The 27,572-nt window shown below is 44.6% G+C and overlaps 1 long non-coding RNA gene across 2 annotated transcripts in view; it reads right to left on the reverse strand.

Moving 5' to 3' along the window:
• Positions 1-227: 227 nt before the first annotated feature.
• Positions 228-27,572, reverse strand: part of LOC135050964 (uncharacterized) — a 56,523-nt gene continuing 29,178 nt past the window's right edge. Inside the window, exons 1-4 of one of the 2 annotated variants that reach the window (XR_010241951.1) lie at positions 25,226-25,338; positions 12,003-12,121; positions 1,326-1,401; positions 228-548 (exon numbers count right to left, since the gene is read on the reverse strand). This is a non-coding gene — a long non-coding RNA (uncharacterized LOC135050964). Of the gene's footprint in view, positions 549-1,325; positions 1,402-12,002; positions 12,122-25,225; positions 25,339-27,572 lie in introns of those variants that run through there. The other variant, XR_010241950.1, reaches the window with a different exon arrangement.

Here is a 27,572-nt window from a genome sequence, read left to right on the forward strand (position 1 = left end):
CAAAAGCTCACCCCCAAACTGACTTTGTATATAATTAAAAGGATCATACCTATGTCTTTTGTGCAGTCAGAATGTGCTGGTTCCCTGTTTAAAAGCCTGAGAGGCAGTGGGTGGGGTGCTAATCCAGAGATGAGGGCTGTCCCAATCTTTAAATATACATTTGTTCAGGTACTATTCATACTGATATGTACTCAGGTAAGTAATAGCCTAACAAGTAAGGTGGTAAAGTATTTATTGGAACTTGGAAGATGAACCTGATTCAGCTGCTGTGTTAAAATTTGCAAAAAATATGCAAAAGCAAAAGGAGTCATTCTTAAAAAAAAAAGAAAAATCGCACAATGCAGGCTTTTGTGATGCGCTTGCTGCATTCCAGAGATGCAGCATCAGATCTTCTGCGTGACCATCGGTTACTCAGGATGTCCTCCAAAACTGCACAGCCAGGGCAGGAAAAGCTGTGTCCGAGAGTGCAGCTACTGGCTTCGGGACGCCTCTGTTTTCTGAACCCGTCCACATCCACGCCATCAAACGGCTGCTGACTGTCGCATACACTGCACAGAATATTAAACAACTGAGATTTGTATAAATATTGGATTTATGTGGTCTGAATCAGGCCCTCAGTTTGTAATAAATATCCCTGTTATTCTACCGCAAATATTTATTTTTATCCAACACTATAATTGTTACAGTATGTGTACCATACTTGTCTACTCTCCCGGAAGCTGCGGGAGGCTCCCGTTTTTAGGGTAGCATCCCGCACCCCCCGGAAGAGTAGGCAGGTCTCCCGCATCCTGCTCGCACCCTAGTGATGCGAGCAGGATGGAGAGATAATCTCCCGTATTCGCGGGTCCGTAGGGTGGGGAAGGGGTTAAAATGATGCAAATTATGATGTCACAGCCTGGCCCCACCCCCCGAAGTCTCCTGCAGCGTCTCCTCTCCGGGCTTCTCCCAGAAAGGAGAAATTTGTACATATAGAACTGACAAATTTTCCTCATTCTTAAAGATTGGGTACACCTTGTTGAGGTAATATTAAGACAAGAAAATCACAGCTTTCTCCTTTTATCAGTCACTATTATGCTGACAGATAATGGTGCTGCCGAGCTTTCTATAGAAGTGTCTGAAAAGAGGACATGACCATCTGAAACAGTCTGGTAGGGAAGGGTGACCGCTGTATACACTCATGGAATGCCGAGGAACAGAAGTGCCAAAATATTTGTCAGACCAATTGTGTGAATACAAACAGAAGCCTCAGGTTTGACAGTTTAACTGTGGACAGCCTCTTCAGAGTGTTTACATAGGCCAACAAAAGACTGTCTTTTTTCATGTACCTGTTTTCACTCTTCAGTTCCACAAAGTCTTTCACCAATCAGTCTGTTAAGGGCTATTCTGAAGCACTTGTATATCCTTGATTGTGTTGGAAAGAAAAGTCCTGTTAGTGAATCATTGGGAAAACATTCCCTAACAAACCCAATTTATTTCTTTAGTTTAATGAGGGTCGCCAGCAGCTTTTGCAGCAGTTGGAAGCAGTGTGTGTACGAGTCCTGCAGAATGATGGGAGGGAGAGTTGATACTGGTATATTTGTTTGGGGAGCTGTGCGAAAAAAAAAGCACAATAGGAAAGACAAGAACCAGCCAAAAGGTCTTTGTGTGCAAATTTCCCACCAGAACCAAGCTATTTTTTTCTACAATTTAATTAAGTGGCTTTGGAGTTCAGAGACAGCCTAACGAGCTGTCCTTGGTGAAAGAAAGATTTGTCCCTTGTGATGGGGCCAGGATCCCAACAATGTCAACAGCAATTACTGCTAACCATGCCTGTTTTAACAAGTAAGAGGGTGCTGGGATACATTATAGAACAAAAAGAAAACAAAGGCAAAATATGAGGACTCACCTTTCTTATAACTCTGAAACAATACAATGAGCACTGTGAAACTAACAATTTGGGCTGTTAAAACTTCCATTGCCCATACACAGAGTTATTTAGAAAGAAGAAAGATGATTTGTGGTGACACAGCCAGACGAACAATAGCTGCATGATGTCATCTCAAAGAGACAAATCTTTAATGGACTCATCAATCTACACAAGTCTGTTTAACACAGCTACTGTACAGTAATTTTCGTGTCACTTGTGAAAGGTAAAAGAGAAAACTTCACAGACATAAAAGTGATAGAAAAAGTTATTTTACTTCATCCCATGAACGTTCCAACAGCTGCAAAGATAACATGGGAAATACATTAGACCTTTGCAAACAGACATTGGATGCAAGCATGCCTGTGCTAATTTTTTCACTATAATGTTGTCTCCTATGCGGATTCGGTTTTACTCGGTTTTACTCGGTTCTCAAAACCGAATCTTATTGGCTATCCAAAACATGTGACATCCGTGAGCCAATAAGATGTCGTTTTGAGAACCGAGTAAAACCGAGTAAAACCGAATCCGCTCATCTCTAGTCTCTATTGATTGCAATTATTTATACTGCACCACTGTGGGATACCCATCAAATGTCGTTATATGTTACTTGGATATAATAGACAGATAACATGGTTTGGAACTATATAATATATAGTTTAAAAAGCTGGGTACACACTGAGCAATATGTCATCTGATCCAGTGGATCGGACCAACATATCACTCAATTTGGCGCATATCGGGCAGTGTATATGTCCAATATGCAGGTGCCCACAGTCGCTATCGACGTCGTCAGGTTTGATGTGCTGCACATCATACCTGATGATATCGCCAGCACACATGTATGCTAATGAAGGAAGGAACAGTGATTGTTCCGTCCTTCATTAACATCTCCAAGTGTGTACCCAGGTTCCGATATGTTGGCTCGCCGGGCTGACATATCGACTGAGTATATACTGTTTCAATGTGCACCCAACTTTAGCAAGATTTTAAAACAAGTGACTGTGGACAGATATGGATGACAGGACATTATGGATTTTTTAACTATTGTGATGTGAATAGTATAAATGTGCTGTTATCCATAGCAATCAATCTGGCAATGTGTTGCTAGCCTCTAGGTTCCTATATATGCTGTATTGTTAGATCAAAACTTGTAATATCACATTTAAAAGTTGCTTAAAAAGTTGGACGATGGCCATTACCAGGTTGCAAAATTGTCTAATCAAAAGATTGGCAGTCATTTTGGTCCAAATGGTGAATGGACAAACATTTTGTGGCAAAATGGATGTGCTACTAGTAGTGATGTGCACCGGAAATTTTTTGGGTTTTGTGTTTTGGTTTTGGGTTCGGTTCCGCGGCCGTGTTTTGGATTCGGACGCGTTTTGGCAAAACCTTACCGAAAAATGTTTGTCGGATTCGGGTGTGTTTTGGATTCGGGTGTTTTTTTAAAAAAAAACCTCAAAAACAGCTTAAATCATAGAATTTGGGGGTCATTTTGATCCCATAGTATTATTAACCTCAATAACCATAATTTCCACTAATTTTCAGTCTATTCTGAACACCTCACACCTCACAATATTATTTTTAGTCCTAAAATTTGCCCCGAGGTCGCTGGATGGCTAAGCTAAGCGACCCAAGTGGCCGACACAAACACCTGGCCCATCTAGGAGTGGCACTGCAGTGTCAGGCAGGATGGCCCTTCCAAAAAATACTCCCCAAACAGCACATGATGCAAAGAAAAAAAGAGGCGCACCAAGGTCGCTGTGTGACTAAGCTAAGCGACACAAGTGGCCGACACAAACACCTGGCCCATCTAGGAGTGGCACTGCAGTGTCAGGCAGGATGGCCCTTCCAAAAAATACTCCCCAAACAGCACATGATGCAAAGAAAAAAAGAGGCGCACCAAGGTGGCTGTGTGACTAAGCTAAGCGACACAAGTGGCCGACACAAACACCTGTCCCATCTAGGAGTGGCACTGCAGTGTCAATCAAGACAGGATGGCCCTTCCAAAAAATACTCCCCAAACAGCACATGATGCAAAGAAAAAAAGAGGCGCACCAAGGTGGCTGTGTGACTAAGCTAAGCGACACAAGTGGCCGACACAAACACCTGGTCCATCTAGGAGTGGCACTGCAGTGTCAATCAAGACAGGATGGCCCTTCCAAAAAATACTCCCCAAACAGCACATGATGCAAAGAAAAAAAGAGGCGCACCAAGGTGGCTGTGTGACTAAGCTAAGCGACACAAGTGGCCGACACAAACACCTGGCCCATCTAGGAGTGGCACTGCAGTGTCAATCAAGACAGGATGGCCCTTCCAAAAAATACTCCCCAAACAGCACATGATGCAAAGAAAAAAAGAGGTGCACCAAGGTGGCTGTGTGACTAAGCTAAGCGACACAAGTGGCCGACACAAACACCTGGCCCATCTAGGAGTGGCACTGCAGTGTCAATCAAGACAGGATGGCCCTTCCAAAAAATACTCCCCAAACAGCACATGATGCAAAGAAAAAAAAAGGCACCACAGGTATACAATATAGATGGATGGATACTAGTATACTTTATGGATGACAAGTGACGACACAGAGGTAGGTACACAGCAGTGGCCTACCGTACTGCTATATACAGTATACTGGACCTGGTGGACACTGTCAGCAAACTGCTAAACTAGTCTAAAAAAAAGGCACCACAGGTATACAATGTAGATGGATGGATACTAGTATACTTTATGGATGATGAGTGACGACACAGAGGTAGGTACACAGCAGTGGCCTACCGTACTGCTATATACAGTATACTGAACCTGGTGGACACTGTCAGCGAACTGCTAAACTAGTCTATAAAAAAGGCACCACAGGTATACAATGTAGATGGATGGATACTAGTATACTTTATGGATGACGAGTGATGACACAGAGGTAGGTACACAGCAGTGGCCTACCGTACTGCTATATACAGTATACTGGACCTGGTGGACACTGTCAGCGAACTGCTAAACTAGTCTAAAAAAAAGGCACCACAGGTATACAATGTAGATGGATGGATACTAGTATACTTTATGGATGACGAGTGACGACACAGAGGTAGGTACACAGCAGTGGCCTACCGTACTGCTATATACAGTATACTGGACCTGGTGGACACTGTCAGCAAACTGCTAAACTAGTCTAAAAAAAAGGCACCACAGGTAAACAATGTAGATGGATGGATACTAGTATACTTTATGGATGACGAGTGATGACACAGAGGTAGGTACACAGCAGTGGCCTACCGTACTGCTATATACAGTATACTGGACCTGGTGGACACTGTCAGCGAACTGCTAAACTAATCTAAAAAAAAGGCACCACAGGTATACAATGTAGATGGATGGATACTAGTATACTTTATGGATGACGAGTGATGACACAGAGGTAGGTACACAGCAGTGGCCTACCGTACTGCTGTATACAGTATACTGGACCTGGTGGACACTGTCAGCGAACTGCTAAACTAGTCTAAAAAAAAGGCACCACAGGTATACAATGTAGATGGATGGATACTAGTATACTTTATGGATAACGAGTGACGACACAGAGGTAGGTACACAGCAGTGGCCTACCGTACTGCTATATACAGTATACTGGACCTGGTGGACACTGTCAGCGAACTGCTACACTAGTCTAAAAAAAAGGCACCACAGGTATACAATGTAGATGGATGGATACTAGTATACTTTATGGATGACGAGTGACGACACAGAGGTAGGTACACAGCAGTGGCCTACCGTACTGCTATATACAGTATACTGGACCTGGTGGACACTGTCAGCAAACTGCTAAACTAGTCTAAAAAAAAGGCACCACAGGTATACAATGTAGATGGATGGATACTAGTATACTTTATGGATGACGAGTGATGATACAGAGGTAGGTACACAGCAGTGGCCTACCGTACTGCTATATACAGTATACTGGACCTGGTGGACACTGTCAGCGAACTGCTAAACTAGTCTAAAAAAAAGGCACCACAGGTATACAATGTAGATGGATGGATACTAGTATACTTTATGGATGACGAGTGACGGCACAGAGGTAGGTACACAGCAGTGGCCTACCGTACTGCTATATACAGTATGCTGGACCTGGTGGACACTGTCAGCAAACTGCTAAACTAGTCTAAAAAAAAGGCACCACAGGTATACAATGTAGATGGATGGATACTAGTTTACTTTATGGATGACGAGTGACGACACAGAGGTAGGTACACAGCAGTGGCCTACCGTACTGCTATATACAGTATACTGGACCTGGTGGACACTGTCAGCGAACTGCTAAACTAGTCTAAAAAAAAGGCACCACAGGTATACAATGTAGATGGATGGATACTAGTATACTTTATGGATGACGAGTGACGACACAGAGGTAGGTACACAGCAGTGGCCTACCGTACTGCTATATACAGTATACTGGACCTGGTGGACACTGTCAGCAAACTGCTAAACTAGTCTAAAAAAAAGGCACCACAGGTATACAATGTAGATGGATGGATACTAGCATACTTTATGGATGACGAGTGACGACACAGAGGTAGGTACACAGCAGTGGCCTACCGTACTGCTATATACAGTATATACTGGACCTGGTGGACACTGTCAGCAAACTGCTAAACTAAAATGCACCACAGGTATAGGAATGTAGATGGATAGTATACTTAATGGATGACGACACAGAGGTAGGTACAGCAGTGCACTCTGCACTGTACTCCTCCTATATATAATATTAATTATACTGGTGGTCCCCAGTCCCCACAATAAAGCAGCACACTGTGAGCACAGATATGGAGTGTTTTTCAGGCAGACAAACGTATACTGGTGGTCACTGTCAGTAAAACTCTGCACTGTACTCCTGCTATAGCTGCTCCCCAGTCCCCACAATTAAGCAGTGTGAGCACTCAGCACAGATATATCATGCAGAACACTGAGCACAGATATGGTATGGAGCGTTTTTTTCAGGCAGAGAACGGATAAAAAAAACTAAACTCTGCACTGTACTCCTCCTAACAGCTGCTCCCCAATCCTCCCCACAATTATAGTAATAAACAAGCACAAGCAATCAAATCAACTGTCTTCTGACTTCTACTAAACGGAGAGGACGCCAGCCACGTCCTCTCCCTATCATCTCCAATGCACGTGTGAAAATGGCTGCTTATAGAATCCGAATCTCGCGAGAATCCGACAGCGGGATGATGACGTTCGGGCGCGCTCGGGTTAGCCGAGCAAGGCGGGAGGATCCGAGTCTGCTCGGACCCGTGTAAAAAAGGTAAAGCTCGGGGGGGTTCGGTTTCTCGGAAACCGAACCCGCTCATCACTAGCTACTAGGCACTCTAGTCGGGTCCGGTAATACTGGTGGTCGGAATATCGGCGGCCAGGAGACCGATGCCAGAATCCTGACAGCCAGAATCCCGACAGCCAGAATCCCGACAGCCAGAATCCAAGCAGCGAGTGCAATGAGTCCCCTCACAGGCTCGCTGGGCTCACCGTGCTTCGGGTCCAGTGGCGAGCTTTGCTCGCCACACTATTATATTCCCCCTCGGATGGTGGCTTGGACCACCACCCGAATGGGAATTCAGGGCTTTGGTCGGATTCCAACCGGCAGCATTTCGCTGGCTGTCGGGATTCCATCATCGATCTCCTGTTGCTGGGATCCCGACAGCCAGTAAATTAACTGCAGCCCCTCTGGGAGACTTAGAAAGCTCACAAAAATAAAACAAACCCAAGTAAATTAGGACACTTTGGGCATATGTGACATATTAATTGTAATTAGGACACTAATTGTAAATTAGGACACTTTGGGCATATGTGACATATTAATTGTAATTAAATAATATTGCTAATAATTATATAGCTCTCTAAATGTAAAAAGCTGGTCTGCAGACACACCAAAAGGATGATGACTAGGGGTCTGATCATTGAATGTGTATGTATCACTTTCATCATTCTGGTTTCACAATCCTAGATAATTTACTGTTACTGTATCCGTGTCTTTATTTCAGTTATATATTGTTAATAATCGGTTAATTTATTTGGCATAGCTATTCTAAGAGAGTACATGCCATTGGATTTACTATACTTGATGGTTTGAATTTGGTTAGTATTGTAAGGTTTTAAAAGTTAATTAGGACAAAAACAATGGAGCTCTTAATGAACGGCAATCTCCGCAGGCCAGTACTGCTTCTATTTTTACACACTATTGCATGAATTTATGATAAGTGCATGCCCACTTCCAGCCATTAGAAACACCCAAGTAAAATTAATTTGCACTTACATATGTGGGTACATGGTTATTGTGCACAGCTTTGGTGGAAACTGAAATAAGACCATTATTTCCACTTTGGACCTCCTTATTAATCATTTAAAGTTTAGCGTTTGTCATAAGATACTGCTTGATTACCTGCTCTGAGTGAAGAGTTAGGATTGTATTTATTACTTGTCACTTCTGTTTTAGTACTGTAATCAAAGTGCCTTTTTATGTACTGTCCTAAATGTGTAACTGGAATTTTAAAACATATGTGCACACCTCTAAAATCAGGTAGTCAAAAAAGACATGCCCTGCAGGGCTACCATAAGAAATTGTGGTGCCTGGGACTGACCAAATGGACAGCCCCACCACCCCCACAGTCCCCACAGTAATGCCCCTGTCACCATATTATTCCCCACACAGTAATGCCCCTGACACCATATTATGACCCCCGCATTAATGCCCTTGTGACCATATTATGGACACACAGTAATTATGCAAGTACTTGCTCGTTGTCAGGGGTTCTGCTCAATGACAGGGGTTCTGCTTGTTGTGAGGGGATTCCCCACTCGCCCGCTACTGCCGCTGTCACTGCCGCTGTGGGCCTATCATCCAGGCGGGGACTGCGTTTCACACCTGCCTGCTTCACACCATTGAAAACATCCCTCCCAAAATGGGCACTGCCTCAGAGGAGACAGTTATTAAAGAAACTAGGGGCCTCCTACAGTATCTTTAATAACTCTCCTCTGAGGTTGTGGCCATTTTGGGAGGGACATTTTCAATAGAGAGCTGTGGGCGGATGGCGGCGGGTGGTCCGATCCCTCCCCTCTCTGACAGAGAGGCCGGGCCTAGGACAGCTGTGCCCACGATACCCCCCTCATGGCAGTCCAGGTGCTCTGCACGATTGTAGTTACATATGTGACCTGAATAGCCTGAACTTCCCATAGGGACATTATTGCTTGTGACTAAAAACATCCACTTCTTTTGTTTCTGAAAGATTCATACTGTACATCAGTGACAACAAGTCGTCATATTCACAAGGTGCACTCATTGCTGCTATTAATTAATTTCTGCTTCTAATAGATAATAACTAATAGCAAAAAAAAAAAAAGTAAATATATATATATATATATATATATATATATATATATATGTGACATAAATCTCTCTCCCCGTGTGTGTGTGTGTGTGTGTGTGTGTGTGTGTGTGTGTGTATGTGTATATATATATATATATATATATATATATATGTATATATATGTATATAAACGCATGAAAACTAGTGCACATTTTTATTATTTTAATTAGTGATGTGCACCAGACATTTTTCGGGTTTTGTGTTTTGGTTTTGGATTCGGTTCCGCGGCCGTGTTTTGGCAAAACCTCCCTGAAATTTTTTTGTCGGATTCGGGTGTGTTTTGGATTCGGGTGTTTTTTTTTCAAAACCCCCTCAAAAACAGCTTAAATCATAGAATGTGGGGGTAATTTTGATCCCATAGTATTAATAACTTCAATAACCATAATTTACACTCATTTCCAGTCTATTCTGAACACCTCACACCTCACAATATTATTTTTAGTCCTAAAATTTGCACCGAGGTCGCTGGATGACTAAGCTAAGCGACCCAAGTGGCCGGCACAAACACCTGGCCCATCTAGGAGTGGCACTGCAGTGTCAGACAGGAAGGCACTTAAAAAAATAGTCCCCAAACAGCACATGATGCAAAGAAAAAAAGAGGTGCACCAAAGTCGCTGGATGGCTAAGCTAAGCGAGCCAAGTGGCCGACACAAACACCTGGCCCATCTAGGAGTGGCACTGCAGTGTCAGACAGGATGGCACTTAAAAAAATAGTCCCCAAACAGCACATGATGCAAAGAAAAAAAGAGGTGCACCAAGGTCGCTGGATGGCTAAGCAAAGCGACCCAAGTGGCCGACACAAACACCTGGCCCATCTAGGAGTGGCACTGCAATGTCAGACAGGATGGCACTTAAAAAAAATAGTCCCCAAACAGCACATGATGCAGAGATAAATATATATATATATATACTGGTGGTCAGCAAAATACTGCACTGTCCTCCTACTATATACTGCGCACAACTACAATGCAGCACAGATATGGATTGTATACTTGACGACACAGAGGTAGAGCAATGGACTACTGTACGGTACTGCTATACATATACTGGTGGTCAGCAAAATTCTGCACTTTCCTTCTACTATATACTGCGCACAACTACAATGCAGCACAGATATGGATAGTATACTTGACGACACAGAGGTAGAGCAATGGACTACTGTACCATACTGCTATATATAAACTGGGGGTCAGCAAAATTCTGCACTGTCCTCCTACTATATACTGCGCACAACTACAATGCAGCACAGATATGGATAGTATACTTGACGACACAGAGGTAGAGCAATGGACTTCTGTACCGTACTGCTATATATATACTGGGGGTCAGCAAAATTCTGCTCTGTCCTCCTACTATATACTACAATGCAGCACAGATATGGAGCGTTTTCAGGCAGAGAACGTAGATATTTGCAGCACACTGAGCACAGATATTTGCAGCACACTGAGCACAGATATTTGCAGCACACTGAACACAGAAACTGAGAGAACACAGCCATGTCCTCTCGCTATCATCTCCAATGCACGAGTGAAAATGGCGGCGACGCGCGGCTCTTTATATGCAATACGAATCTTGTGAGAATACAACAGCGGGATGATGCCGTTCGGGCGCGCTCGGGTTAACCGCGCAAGGCGGGAAGATCCGAGGCTGCCTCGGAACCGTGTAAAATGGGTGAAGTTCGGGGGGGGTTCGGATCTCGAGGAACCGAACCCGCTCATCTCTAATTTTAATGCATTTTCCAAGTAATTTGTAGCTGTTGTACTTTTACAAATAAAGTCTAGCATATACGTTGCCCATGTTAATGATTGAGAAAACCGTTGCACTATTTCTGAAGTAATGAATGCAGCATTTACATTACAGAATGCAGTGGGGACAATGAGTAATAAGAGAAATTAATACTATTTTTATAGTGCTTTTCAGCCAAAGAGCTTAATGATAAAATACTGTTTGTGGGATATACCCCGAAAACAGCCTTCCCCCAAATGTGCCATGGAGAGACCGCTGCTGTGGCCCCCTCATTTCTGACATCAGCCACAGCGCCCATAGTTTTCTGTGGAGGCTGTGAAGCTGTCAGATTTACAATCTCCAGACAGCATTTTCCGATAAAAGCCTACGGGCTACCAGTTCGCAAATCTTTACAAAGAAGGAGCCACTGGTCGCCCCCTGAGACGCATACACCAGCCAACGCATGCACACTGTGCGCCGAGGACCTGAACCACAAAGCAGTGTGACAGCTTTGCACTATCATACTGCTTCCAGCTCTGCCAGGACAGGCTCCGTGCAAGAGAAACTTAGTAAATTTGCGTGAAAATTCAAATTTTCACTTTGCGAATTCACACCCAAAATTATTTATCACATCTGCACTAAAAATGTGGATTGTGAGAAATATGCCCCATAGTGAACAGGTGGAAAGTACATTAGCAGTGTATAGGTGTAAACAAGCCTTCAGTGTTCAAGATGCATCATATTCCCCAATCAACAATAGAGGACACATACTTTATTCAGTCATATACAGAATTCACTGTTTTTAGCAGAGTTCATTATCTATTCCTTATTTTTGATTTTGATTGTAACCTCGAAACAATCAGGATTTGAGTACTTTTAAGTTACCTGAAATAATGACACCCTGGTCACTTTCCCCTACAGCAATTGACATTATCGTGTCATCATTCTTACATTTTTACCTTTATGTTTCTGCAGCCTGTGTGATTTCTCGGCAGTAGACTCCGGGATATTTTACTTCATGTTGCAATATTTCGATTCTTTTTAAATTCCGCTTACAAATCAATGTTCCTATTCTTCTCTATTCATGATATCCAGCATGCAAAGCAAGAAGAAAGAGCTTAGATGGATTCATTAAAAATAGATCTGCTTTTTGTAACATATTTATATTTTCTTTTCTTCGTAGAACTGGTTTAATTTTATGTCCTTTTGATATTATGCTGTTTAATCCTTCACACAAAAGAGGTTTTTTTTAAAGCAATTATTACAAAGGTACTTAATTTTAAGGATTGCCACACACATTGCTTCTTTTAAGTTAGCATGAAATCAATATGTAATAATGCTTTTCAACTGTCAGCTTTTTTTTAATGCAATTAAAGTAGGTAATGTCTGTTCTGTTTTATTTCAGTTAACTTCAGCAATCATTTTGGGGCAGAGAGGGTTTCTCTCTAATTAGATTTTTCCTTTTGCATTTGTTTCACATATTTATTTTATTGTTGTAGGGCCCAGGAAATGATAAAGATTAGGTTGCTTTCATGGATAATTATTGATTTATAAGATTAAAGCAGTGCGTGCGTGGATGGGATGGGGTCATTTTAATATTATAGTTGCTGGACAGGTTTAGGAAATACACGTCTGTGTTTAAGGTACTACACACGTCTTAAGGGCCCCATACATTAGGACGATAATGCCCGATTTCATCCGATTTCGGGCATTCGGGCCGATATATATCGGATGAAATCGGGCATTTTGCAGGCGTTTCCGATCCGATGCGTGTTCCCGTGAGCATCGAATCGTATCCTCCAGATTGAATGTGCTGCACATTCAATCTGGTCCGACCCCGCAGGCGTGGCTGGGATCACCCAGGATACATAGTATGCAAAAGGACAGCATACAATGTATCGTGGGCGATCCTGCCCCCCGGGAGGCTGCCGGGGGTGATCGCCCGCGACATGTCCGTCTGACATGTTGCGGTAGTGTATGGGGCCCTTTACAGTACATTAACTGCCATGCTACAGGCTGTGTTTGAAAAAATGACAGTTAGGAGCTGGTTGGCCGGTACTTTTTCTCGGGTGTGGTATACATGACCGGTTGTCAGCATACCGACGTCGGTTTCCTGGCAGCGGAATTCCGGTGGGTTGGGGGGGTCGAGCGCAACAAGCCCCTTGCGGCTTGCAGCGTTTGCCACGCTGCAGGCTTGGTGCACTCTATGGGTCTCGTGGACACCCTTGAGTGGAAATAGTCCCTGTTGGTCAGCATGGCAACCATCGGGATTGTGAAGGTGCGGGATGTAAGGGGAGGTATTGTGACCGGCGGTCACATAACTACATCCCTTTCTCTCTCTCAGTTTTATCTCTCTCCGAGCGATGACGCATCTAGCCCTTATAGTGAAGCAGATGGTTCTTATTTATTACAATATTTTCTGTTCCTAAATAGGAAAATAATCAGGCAGCATTGCCAACCATTAGTAGATTTACTGACAGTCAATTATTTACCAACCAGTAAAAGAGAAACGTAAATGAATGACAGTGGTAAAGCACTCATAACACTACTGTATGTAATTTGCATGTATAAGAGCAATTGTTTTACTATAGTAATGGGTTGAGAAAGAAGGCTCAAAGTTGGAACATTGAGGTATACAGGGGATCTTTTGTGACCAGGCTGCCATGTTATCAGAATTGTGTTCTGGTTTCGGTTATCTTGAGAAGTATATGCAGTTCTGAGTAGTTAAAGTGATATATTTATTAAAAAATAAAAAAATGATTCAATATCAAAGGCAGGCAAATTGATTAATAAAAAGGGGGAAGTATAAAGGGAATGAAAAGTACAAATATAATAAAAATGGAGCTCATTATTGGTATCCCTTTAGTGGCACCTCTATTAGCTATAGCAGCTCTGCCATTGTACCGTGCAATATGTATTACTTATTTATTAACGGTTTCTTTTATAGTGCAGCAAATTCCATTGTGCTTTACAATTGGAAACAACAGTGATAAAACAAAACTGGGTAATAACAACAGTCATAGAGGTAGGAAGGCCCTGCTCGCAAGCTTACAATCTATAGAGACCACAGTTTGCTTTTCAGGGTGCTTATAAGCAGGGTCGGTGCAAGGGTTCTCAGTGCCCTAGGCAAACTTCAGCCTACTGCCCCTTTCCCCCAGCGCCCATGTCCCAACCCCGCATACACTTGACTCTTATATAATAAAAATAACTCTTACCTGCTTCTGGCTGACTGGCAAGATTTCAGTCCCGGGGTGGATCCGCTACTACCCAGGGGCAAATGGCAGATATATACAGAGTAGGGCTCTCCAAAGAGAAAAAAAATGTGAAAACCAGAATTATATATATATATATATATATATATATATATATACAGTGAAAGGCTTGCGATGATGGGGGACGGATATCCACTGACCCCGTGTCACAAAACCAGGCGGCACTCCACGGATTTGGTGAAAAGCATAAATGTTTTATGGATAAAACAACATGAGGGTCCGACGTTTCAACACCGCGGCGTGTGTTTTTTTCATGGACACATGGTGAAGCAAACAGTGGTTAAAACATTTCTTACCTTAAGTACTTTACACACGCCACTGCTGCCACGCGAGCGCGGAGGGCGGGAGCGTCTCCGGCGGTCCCGGCGTCCGGCCTCGGAGAATGACGTCACCGTTGCCAGGCAACCGGACAACACTCCGCCCGGCGCATCCCGCAGGCGCAGTGACGTGTGCAGCACTGAATGGCAATAAAGTGCAATGTGCATGAAAACTGTGACAGATACAAGTGTAACAAATAAATCTCTAAGGGAAACAAAATAGCGTTTCCAGAACGTGTAAGTGAAAATGAAAACAAGCTGTATCTTACAGACGCTGGGAATAAACTCAATATGCAACCTTATGGTAGGATCTCTATATATCTACATATAATCAAAACCTAAATGGACAATGATGACCGGTTATGGAAAATAATACCAGCACATCCTGCAACACTGACCTAGGCTTAACTACACAGTATATGAGGAAAAAACATTGAGAACTAGACCCATGGTATTAAATGACAACCAAGTAACATTAAAGAAATATGCTCCCTGCTACTTTTTCATTGAGTCCATGCTGTGCTGCAGTGTTCAGCCGGACAATCCATCGTGTTTCACACTGTGACAGTAATTTCTGTCAGTCGCCGCCTCTAGTAGAAATGGGAATATGGTCCACTATTTGATATTTCAAACTGGATAATGGATGTTGACAAAGTTTGAAATGGCGTGCGACAGGCTGGTCATTGTCCTTCCCTTCAATGGCGGCCGGATGACTCAAAGAGATTCAATCAGGATGGCATATTTAGCAGCAATGTTTCAATGCCTCTTTGTTGTGGCATTTTCATTGGGTCACAATAATGAGGCATTGAAACGTTGTTGCTACACATGCCATCCTGAGTGAATCTTTTTGAGTCATCTGGAATGCTGCACCCACTGAAAATTGCATATAAGGGACTTTGGGGGTAATTCAAACCTGATCGCTAGGGTGCCTACAGGGGGAGGGGGAATTCGCTGTGCAGGGGTGCTATCGCATGTGCAGGAGAGCTGCACAAACGGTCTCTGCACAGCCCAGGCCTTACTCAGCCGCTGCGATGATCGGGGCCGGAGCAGACGTCACACATCTCAATCCTCCCACAAAACGCCTGGTCCCTCCATCGTTTTTCCGGACACTCCCAAGAAACGGTCAGTTGCTACCCACTAATGACAAATGCCCTCTTCCTGTCAATCTTCTTGCGATCGCCGGTGCGATCAGATTTTTCGCACCATCCCATCGCTGGCCGCCGCTCCCTGTTGCTGCGGACTATCGCGCCCGCGCATTGCATGCATACGCATGCGCAATTCAGACCTGATCGCCCGCTGTGCAAAAACGCACAGCAGCAGTCAGGTCTGAATTAGCCCCTTTGTGCGGATACCCGATGCACATACTAATCGTGACAGCCAGACCACTGCATATATATATATGTACGGCTGCCAGGTCCACATATAAACGTACCACCCCTGGGAGTGATGCGTCACTCCAAATTTGATGTCTGACACAATATAAAGAGAGCATCCTAATTACAACCATGTAATAGAAAGAGCATTCTAGGGACATACTACAGTATATACACTATAACATAGGGAGTATGGGAGCATTTCCATAGTCAGACAATGTGCCCCTCAACCCTACGTCTTATGACATTTGGCCTGATTCAGAGGTGCAGATGTGTTGATGTCAGATGCAATGGAGTGATTGCCAGCACGCGCAGCGAATTCTTAGTGATTGCAGATACACCGATAATTTACTCACAGAGTTAGTGGCAGGTAGTCAGCATTTGAGGGGAGGAAATGGGGATGGCTGGAAAAATGCAGGTGTGTCAGGACCGTTTTTTAGGTGATCCCTAGTCAGCCATTGCTAATTCCTTTGCAGCTGGAGAGTGCCCGGTTAATGTGGTGCGAGACAGCGGCAGTGGTCTCTGTGCACCAGACAGTGGCTGAGTCAGTAGCATATTTTCACAAGTCTGCTGTGAATGAAATAGCAGCTGTGCATTCAACATTATGTGCACCCAGGGGCAGATTGGGATCAAAAACCAGTCTGGGAAATTTATGGAAGCAGCCCTAATAGGGGTGGGGTCTGTTGAGGGGGTGGAGTCTGTCAAGTGGGCAGGAGTACTGCTCTGAAGGCCTGACTATATGCAGGGGTTGTAAGTGTGCGCCGTAGGCGTGCCACAAATTTTAGGGGTGTGGCTTCATGGGGAAGGGGCGTGGCCACATAATAGTGCCAATTCACATTACACCACACAGTAGTGCCACTTATACACATTGCACCAGGTAGAACCTCCTATACACACTGCGCCAGGTAGAGCATGTTATACATATTGCGCCAGATAGAGCACGTTCTACATTTTGTGCCAGGTACAGGTAGAGCACTGTATACACTTTGCGCCAGGCAGAGAACATTATACACATTGCACCAGGTAAAGCACATTATATCCTTCGCGCCAGGCAGAGCACATTATACACATTGCACCAGGTAAAGCACATTATACACATTACACCAGGTAGAGCATGTTATACACTTTGCGCTTGGCAGAGCACATTATACACATTGCACCAGGTAAAGCACATTATACACTTTTTGCGCCAGGCAGAGCACATTATACACATTGCACCAGGTGAAGCACATTACACACATTGCACCAGGCAGAGCACGCTACACACATTGCACCAGGCAGAGCACGTTAAACACACTGCACCAGGAAGAGCACGTTACACACATTGCACCAGGCAGAGCACGTTACACACCAGGGGCGTTTTAAGATAGGAGGAGGCCCGTGTGCAGCCTTCTGCTCCAGGGGCCCCCTCCTCTCTGACTGTGCACAGGATTTAATACTTACAGTACCTCTCCGGAGTCCCCCGGCGGTGCCGTCCTTCTGCGCGGCAATAAAGTCTGAGAACAGACTCTATTGTGCATGCGCAAACCTCCGGGAATACGGCGCGGCGGCCATTTTCCTGAAGATTTTGCTAATGCGCATGCGCGAAACTCCGGAAAAATGGCCGCCATGCCGTCTTTTTGGAGTTTTCAGCAGGCGCAATAGAGTTTGTTCCCCCTAGTGTTCAAACTCTATTGCACTGCCGAAAAGGGATGGATCCGACAGGGGACTTCAGAGAGGTAGGTATTAAGCAAATGGGTACAGTGTGTACCTGGGGGCCCGTGTGCCTCGCACACCCTGCACCCATTATAGAAACGCCAATGTTACACACATTGCACCAGGCAGAGCACGTTACACACATTGCACCAGGCAGAGCATGTTACACATATTGCACCAGGCAGAGCACGTTACACACATTGCACCAGGCAGAGCACGTTACACACATTGCACCAGGTAGAGCACATTATACACATTGCACCAGGTAAAGCACATTATACATCTTGCACCAGGCAGAGCACATTATACACATTGCACCAGGCAGAGCACGTTATACACATTGCACCAGGTAGAGCACGTTATACTAATATATAAAATATATATGATACAGCAGGCAGGCACACTATATAATTATTAAATGTAGTAGAGTAGACAGTACTTACTGACTGTCACACAACTGGTGTGTGACGCAGTCAGAATTAGCTGGTTGCCGCGTCCACGTTTTATGAGCAGCCGCTCCTTTGCACAGTGTGACAGAGCGCCGCTACCATGCGCTTCTCACCTCTCAAACCGCACCCAAACGAAAACAGCCTGAGAGGAGCCGCTCTCCCTGCATGTAGCAGCCAGTCTCTCAGTGGTATGTAACGGAGAAGACAACTGCTGCAGCCGCGCAGGAAGGCTGAGCTCCGGAGAATGTACAATAAACAAATACAAAAAATAATAATTGGTAAGCTGCAATACATCGGCGCCAGGGGGGGTTTCTAGGTACTCGAAAATCCCCCCTGTGTGCGCGTCTCAAACATACCTTTATAGTTAATCCTTCCTTCCTAAATCATATATAAAGCACAGCCCTCATTGGCTGGCTGTCACCCCCTATGCAGGCCGCCGCCAGCCACCAGCCGCAGCCGCTATCATCACCCCTCATGAAGTCTGCCGCCGCTGCAGGCCATCAGCCGCAGCCACGATCACGGCAGCGTTAAGTGAAGCTTCTGCGCATGCACAGAAGCCCAGGAAGCATTTAAAAAATGCCCGCTGGCCGTTTGCTGTGATCGCAGCTGCGGCTGGCGGTGGCCTTCATAGGGCGTGACGGCCAGCCAATGAGGTGACACCGGACCGGCCAAACGGAATCCGATCCGGTGTCCCAGCACACCAATCCACCCCTGTGTGCACCTCTGAATCAGGCCCATTCGGCTATATCATGAGTTTCCCATATTGATTTTCTACCTTATCATTGCCCCCAAATGAATTATCCAGATATCATGACACCCCCTGAATTGATGTTCCACAAATCGTATAACCACCCCTTGATCTTCTCCCATATGCCCCACTTTGACCTGATGCTCTTACTTTCCTGCTTCTTTATTTGAGACTCTCCCATTTCTGTCCCTTCCTGGTATAGCTACTCTAACAAATTTGCCCCCTACCTTGCATAGATTCTCTCACATTTCTAAGCCATCTTCTGTATAGCTGCTGTCACATATCTGCCCCCCACCCATAGCTGTGCTTCCATATCTAATGCTGCCCCCTCCCCATACCAGTGCTCCCATATCTGCCCCCTCCCCTTGGCGGCTCTCCCATATCTGCCCTCTCACCATGGCTGCATTTCCTGCCGGCCTCATAGTTAGGTTTTCCACCTCATCCCTTTAATTATGGACACATATTAATTACACATGTTCTGTGGCTGGCTGATTTCAAGACTCCATTTCACCTGGTTTAATCAGCCACAGAACCTGTGTAATTAGTATGTGTCCAGAAATAAAAGGGATGAGGTGGTAACCCTACTCAGAGTTAATCCTCCCAGCAATAACTGTAGTGTCTGTCAGCTCCATATTTCTGCACAAATATGTCTGCCAACGGCGGCACTGTGCAATAACCAGGGCTTAAAGTGCTCCTGGAGAGGTGGTGGAACTCATTTACCTGGACACCGACAGCCCCTTACCCCCACCCATACATACACCCCCCCCCCACCACATTAAGATGAGCCAGGGCCAGTGTTAGTATCTTCTGCACCCACCTGCAAACTGTAAATTAGTACCCTAATTACCATACTTTATAAAGGGACATTGATCTCGCAAAGAAGTAGCGTGTTCACATAATAGTACCTCTAATTCAAATTACACTACACAGGGGCACAATCTTATTCACATTACACCACATAGTAATGCCCCTTATTTAGGTTATGTCACTTAGCAGTGCCCTTTATTCAAATAGCACTACACTGTGGTACCCTCTATACATGTTATGCCACACAGTAGTGCTCCTTCTACAGTGGTGCACCCAGAGGGGGTTTCCGAGCACCCAGAAACCCCCTCCACCAAAAAAAATAATTTTTTCTTTTCTTTTCTTTTTTGCTGCATGAGTATTATTAATGGCTGTCTAGCGTCCTCTGCAGCCTGCTGTCTTCCTGGTGGCACTTGTAAGTGCTTAATAAAAGTTTATTTTAATTAATAGTACATATATCCATGTGCATACATATATACACACATGTATATACATATATATATATATAAACACACACACACACACACACATATATGATATATATACATACGTATATATATGTTTACTGTATGTATATATATATATATATATATATATGCATGTTTAGTATGCTATATGTATGTGTGTGTGTGTGTGTGTATATATATATATATATATATATATATATAATGTGTGTGTGTGTGTGTGTGTGTGTATACGGTATATATACGTGTGTAGATATACATGCACATATATATATATACACTGACACACTAGTTTTACGGACCCAGCATATACTGGGGCACCTCAGTCCCCACCCCCGTGCTTGGCTCCACCCAGTTCTGGAAACCCCCCGCAAATCCTGCATTTGCCACTGTTCTATACAATACAGTAGCGTCCCTTATACACAATTCCCACAATAGTAGAGCCCCTTACGCATAATAACCACAGTAGTGCTGTTTATATACATATTGCCCACAGTAGTGCCCCTTATACACAGCTTCCCCACTCTCTTGTCCCTCCAGCCTCCTCTCATCTTGTCTTCAAGATGCACACAGCCTGCTCCTCTTCACTTCAGCAGCGGTGACAACATAACATAACATAACATACGCTGTGCTAAAAAATGAAGCCACTAGGACCTGAGGATGGGATGAATGCTGTCCAACAGACACAGCGTGTGTGAGTACCAGGAGGGGTGGGATATAAATGGAGGAGGACCATGGAGCCATCAGGAGCTGAGTAAGACGGAGGTGGCTGCAGCTAATCAGTAACACTAGCGCCACCTGTATCATCTATTGATGTAGGTGATGGGGCAGGTTTTTCTGATGGAATTACTGTACAGGACAATGGAGGTGGTGGAACTAGTTCCCCTACCATTACAGGTGGTGGAACTCCGTTCCACCTTGTTCCCCCCCACTTTAACCCCTGGCAATAACTTTGATGAGATTTACACTTACTGCAAATGACTAGGGGGAAGAGAAAAATACACTGCAGTCCTGCCTCTGCCTGTCACTGCTCTCATTACGGCAAATGACAGCTCTAATTGGATTGGTCATTCCATTTACCTGTTCTTGACCTCAGCAGGGCCCTTAAAAGCCTCTCACCTTAGCTAGCTGTCTAAGGCTACCTAATGGTAGTGTTGGGCTTGCTTATAAGCCAGTTTATCTGATCCATGCCTTAATTGCCATTTTGATTACAAACTTAATATTCATAGAGTCCTACCATATTGAAGCTTTTTACAATGTAATGCCTTCGAACAAAAAGCATGGTATCACAAATGCATTAGGGATTAAATTTGCCGACAGCCGGAATCCCGGCGCACAGGGACTATTTCCACTCGTGGGTGTCCACGACACCCATAGAGTGAGAATATAACCTGTGGCGAGCGCAGTTAATAGTATGTACTTCATGTATTAAGATAATGTGGGTGTGCATTGTGTCATTAAGATTGAAAAGAAACAAATCATTAATGCCCTAGTGGAAAGAACAATGGTACCGGATACAGAGATGGATGCAAAGTAAAATTTGTCTGCACCCCCCCCCCTTCCTCCGCCCTTCACCTCCTGCATTTGTTTTCTAATTCATCAAGCGTCAGATTCAGATTTTGATTTGGTTAAAAATTGGTTAAAAAAAATTGATACCCATTGTTTAACTTTCGAAAAACAACTAAAATCATGTCAGTTTTGCAATCTAAGTTCCGAACTGGGACTCCGCCATGAAAATCTTTAATGCAATGGTAACTAACCGTGGCATCAAAAGAATTAAATGGAAAAATATTGCAATGGTTCATGCATCTGCAAAAATAAATAAATAAATAAATAAATAAATAAATGTTTCTGCATACACAATAAAGGCTGAATTCAGCAGTATTATAACATCGGATGGCCATCACTTCCACACCATTTAATGGCAGCTGCCATTGGAAAGACACCATCAAATGGTAAAAACACTACCATCACAAGAGAAACATTGATGATGTTAAACAACTGGAATACAATGTCCATTCCTACTATCATGACACTGTGAGGAGGCAGCACTTTCAGATCCACAGGTCAAAGTAAAGGGCAATCACTATTTTGCTTGATGCAATGAGATTTTGACCTCTCAATAAAAATAAAGCACCAGAGGCGTATCTAGGGTAGGGCGAGTGGGGCACGTGCCCTGGGCGCCTTGGCAGGCCCAGGAGAGGGGGGCGCCGCCGGCGGCCAGGGCATCATGCCCCACTCGCCCCCATCACGCCGAAAGCCGAAATGTGAGGGGAGGAGAGCGCACCGTCTCTCCCTCCTCTCACCGCAGTTGAAAGCCCTAGCAGCGCTGCTGTGTCCGGCCTCCGGCGGCGTTTGCCAATCAGAGCTTGCGGACCGGCTCCTGATTGGCTGCCGGTCCGCGAGCTCTGATTGGCTAGCGAACCGGCGCCACACAGCCGCCGGAGACCTGTCCTGGAGCGGTGAGGGGAAGGAGAGGCGCTCTCCTCCCCTCACATAGAACAAGCGGCGCCGCAACGCCGGTGACTCGGTAAGTGACTGGGGGGGAGGAGGGGGGGGAGAGCACAGTGGGGCATGTAACTGGCACAATGGGGCATGTAACTGGCACAGTGGGGCATGTATCAGGCACAGTGTGGGGCATGTATCTGGCACAGTGAGGTATGTAACTGGCACAGTGGGGCATTGTATCTGGCACTGTGGGACAATGTAACTGGCACTGTGGGGCATGTATCTGGCACTGTGGGGCATTGTATCTGGCACTGTGGGGCAATGTAACTGGCACTGTGGGGCATGTATCCGGCACTGTGGGGCAATGTATCTGGCACTGTGGGGCATTGTATCTGGCACTGTGGGACAATGTAACTGGCACTGTGGGGCATGTCTCCGGCACTGTGGGGCATTGTATCTGGCACTGTGGGGCAATGTAACTGGCACTGTGGGGCATTGTATCTGGCACTGTGGGGCAATGTAACTGGCACTGTGGGGCATTGTATCTGGCACTGTGGGACAATGTAATTGGCACTGTGGGGCATGTATCCGGCACTGTGGGGCATTGTATCTGGCACTGTGGGGCAATGTAACTGGCACTGTGGGGCATTGTCTCTGGCACTGTGGGACAATGTAACTGGCACAGTGAGGTATGTATCTGGCACTGTGGGGCATTGTATCTGGCACTGTGGGGCATGTATCTGGCACTGTGGGGCATTGTATCTGGCACTGTGGGGCAATGTAACTGGCACTGTGGGGCATTGTATCTGGCACTGTGGGACAGTGTAACTGGCACTGTGGGGCATGTATCCGGCACTGTTGGGCATTGTATCTGGCACTGTGGGACAATGTAACTGGCACTGTGGGGCATGTATCTGACACTGTGGGGCAATGTAACTGGCACTGTGGGCCATTGTATCTGGCACTGTGGGGCATGTATCTGGCACTGTGGGGCATTGTATCTGGCACTGGGGGGCAATGCAATTGGCACTGTTGGGCATGTATCCGGCACTGTGGGGCAATGTAACTGGCACTGTGGGGCATGTATCCGGCACTGTGGGGCATTGTATCTGGCACTGGGGGGCAATGTAACTGGCACTGTGGGCCATTTTCAGTGGCCACACCCCTTCTGGTGTGTGGCCACGCCCATTTTACATTTTGCCCTGGGCTCCAAAAACCCTAGTTACGCCTATGTAAAGCACATACCCTGAGGGTAACTTATGTATTAAGTCTAAGCCATACTCTCAATAACCTAAAGGAGTACTTCCTAGCATAATGTACACTTGTGGAATACTTTGACATATTCTTTATAGATCACTAAATAGCACCAATGTTCCTGAAAATTCTGGATTAAGTGGGGACACAGACAGAGGCACCAAAACATTTTTAGGTTGGTGGGAGGGGTGGGTAGGTGGGGGGTTGCATGATGTAATTTAATTTTGGTGTCTCTCCAGTCCTTTAAAACTTTGCTTGCTGGTCCAGTGGCTGTGCATGCTGTCACTGGGGTTGGCTTCTGATGCAACCTCACTTTGCTAATCCCATTTTACCAGCAGTGAACATGTGTATTTGATTCAGTTGTGTAATAGTGTATTCAAGCAATTACATATCTCTATACACATGCACCGGATAAAATTTCAACACTGCAGGTTTATTTTCCACAGCTTTTTCACAGTTAGGCAATTCACAACTGACCATGAGCAGTTACTAGCAAGTCACATGTTACAGAATAGTTCACAGCAGTACTTAGTATGCAAAGTGTAAATTCGTATGAGACCATTGATCTAGGACAAAGGTTCTCAAACTCGGTCCTCGGGGGCACACACAGTGCATGTTTTGCAGGTCTCCTCACAGAATCGCAAGTGAAATAATTAGCTCCACCTGTGGACCTTTTAAAATGTGTCAGTGAGTAATTAATACACCTGTGCACCTGCTGGGTTACCTGCAAAACATGCACTGTGTGTACCCCCGAGGACCGAGTTTGAGAACCTCTGATCTAGGACCCCTAACAGCCTAACAGCATACTTGCATACCTGACCCTCTCCATGAGGGAGAAAATGCTCTGTTCCTGGACTTTCCTGGTAATGTATGATTGCCATCACCTGTGGTGAAACACCTTTCTTATCAATTAACTAGCTCACCACAGGTGATGGCAATCATACATGACCAGGAAGGTCCAGGAACAGAGCATTTTCTCCCTCATGGAGAGGGTCAGGTAGGCAAGTATGTCTAACAGTAGCCATCACCCTGGCCTATCACCTGGGCAACTAGATCACACTCTAGTGCAGAGGTTCTCAAACTCGGTCCTCGGGGGCACACACAGTGCATGTTTTGCAGGTAATCCAGCAGGTGCACAGGTGTATTAATTACTCACTGACACATTTTAAAAGGTCCACAGGTGGAGCTAATTATTTCACTTGCGATTCTGTGAGGAGACCTGCAAAACATGCACTGTGTGTGCCCCCGAGGACCGAGTTTGAGAACCTCTGCTCTAGTGTCTGAAACCATTTTAACAACAGGCTGACAGATGTCTGCAATCATGCTTGCGGTTGCTCAGACTTGATCAAACTGAATACCTGCACTGGTTTCCAAACCCTGCTGTTCCACATCCACATCAGGCATGTTGGTGCAAATATCAGACACTCCCTATGGTATAGGACGTCATCTGGCCCCAAATAAGTAGCAATGGTAAGCTGCTAAATGAAAATTGTGAGAAAACAGGATGGGGGTGTTTAGCGGCCACTGGTGTCGATATATTATTTCTTACCACTAGCATTAGGTTATAGGAAACAAAAAAGTATATTGAATCTAAAATTTTAACAAAGGTATTTTATTATAGAAATGGTATATACATATATAATAAAAAACGGACTATTGCTTAAGCTAAAACACATAGGGGTAAATTTACTAAGATGAGAGTTCTATTTCAGATGGGATGTTGCCAATAACAACCAATCAGATACCAGGTATTATCTTCTAGAAGGTGCTATAATTGAGAAGTACTGTAGGATCTGATTGGTTGCTATGGGCAACATCCCATCTGAAATAGAACTCCCATCTTAGTAAATTTACCCCATAGAGAGCCTGATTAAACTATAACCATAAAACAATAAAACATGGAGGTGTATCTTATCTTAGAGAACTGGAGATCACAATGAGGGAAAACCAATGCGTTTTATCCTCTAATACAGGTAACTGATTCGGAAGGCCATTACTTAATACTCATTGGTAAATTGGAAGACAAACAGGTTACATTGGCAGTATTGTATGCCACTAATACGAAACAGATCCAGTTTATCAGAAAATGTTGTACTGTCCTTCAAGCCAACTGCTCTGGGGCAGTGTTAATATTAGGAGATTTCAATTTAGTTCTGGATTCTTATTTAGATAAGTCAATACCCTGCAATTCTCGTAGGACACCCACTATTGGAGATCGATCCAAAACGTTCAGACGAATCCTGTATGGCGAGCTAGGAACCCAAACTGTAGAGACTACACATTTTATTCCCCGGTGCATAGGTTCTTTTCCCAGTTTGATTTAGCTATTTCCGATAAATGGACTCTCCAGCAAGCAAAGAGGGCTTCTATCTTGCCAGTTTCATGGCCCAATCACTCTGCATTAAGTCTTTGATGGAATTTAAATGATGTGAAACACTCTCTCAGACATTTGCGCCTTGGTGAGTACCTTTTAACCAATCTAGGGTCCAGACATAGCATGTCCCAAACTCTTTTCCTCTACTTAGCTACTAATGTCCCAACTGATATGTCAGTATTTAATCATTGGTGTGCTTTGAAAGCAGTGGCATGAGGCTCTATAATTCAAGCTGCTGCGCACCATCATCGGACAATGAGAAAACTCCAAACAGATACTGAAACCATATTAAGTGTCCTAGAATCCAAACTAAAGTCTTCCCCTTCTAATAAATTGATTTACAGGGAGCTTTTTAAAACTAGAGAAGAATGGAACATTTTAACTCTGAAGGAGGTCCACAAAAATCTTTTTAAACTTAAACAGAAATTTTATGTTCAGGGCAACAGAGCGGGTAGAAAGTTAAGAGGTAAAAATAGCTTAAGAATGCATTAGAGAAGTTACAAATTTGAATAAAATGAAAGTCTCGGACCCGCCAGACATCGCTGATGCCTTCACCTACTATTATTCTGCTCTATATAACTTGAATAATGATCCTTTGACCCCACAGCCCACAGCTAAAGGGAGCGAAACCTTTCTAAAGCCTGTTATTTTTCCTTCGTTTGATGCTCCTACCCTCCAATCATTAGAAGTCCCTGGACTACTGAAGAAATTAAAAAGGTAATTCGCAACCTTCCGGCAGACAAGGCACCTGGTCTTGCTGGCTATTCTAACAGATTTTGTAAATGTTTTATAGATGACCCTTCACCGATTCTGAGATCTGTATTTGATGAAGCTGGTGCTTTCTCCCAGGAAATGCTTGAAGCAGAAGTTGTAGCTTTCCCTAAACCGGGAAAGAGTCCCACTATCTTAGCTAATTACCGTCCGATTGCCCTCCTCAATACAGATGCTAAAATATATGCTAAATTTATAGCTAATAGACTCAATCCCCTATTGCCATCCCTAATCCATTGGGACCAGGTGGGGTTTGTTCTAGAGATGAGCGGGTTCGGTTTCTCTGAATCCGAACCCGCCCGAACTTCATGTTTTTTTACACGGGTCCGAGCGACTCGGATCTTCCCGCCTTGCTCGGTTAACCCGAGCGCGCCCGAACGTCATCATCACGCTGTCGGATTCTCGCGAGGCTCGGATTCTATCGCGAGACTCGGATTCTATATAAGGAGCCGCGCGTCGCGGCCATTTTCACACGTGCATTGAGATTGATAGGGAGAGGACGTGGCTGGCGTCCTCTCCGTTTAGAAATTAAAATAGATAGGAGAGTGAGAGTGAGACAC

This window comes from Pseudophryne corroboree, chromosome 2, assembly GCF_028390025.1.
Source record: "Pseudophryne corroboree isolate aPseCor3 chromosome 2, aPseCor3.hap2, whole genome shotgun sequence".
In the NCBI taxonomy this organism is placed as follows: domain Eukaryota; kingdom Metazoa; phylum Chordata; class Amphibia; order Anura; family Myobatrachidae; genus Pseudophryne; species Pseudophryne corroboree.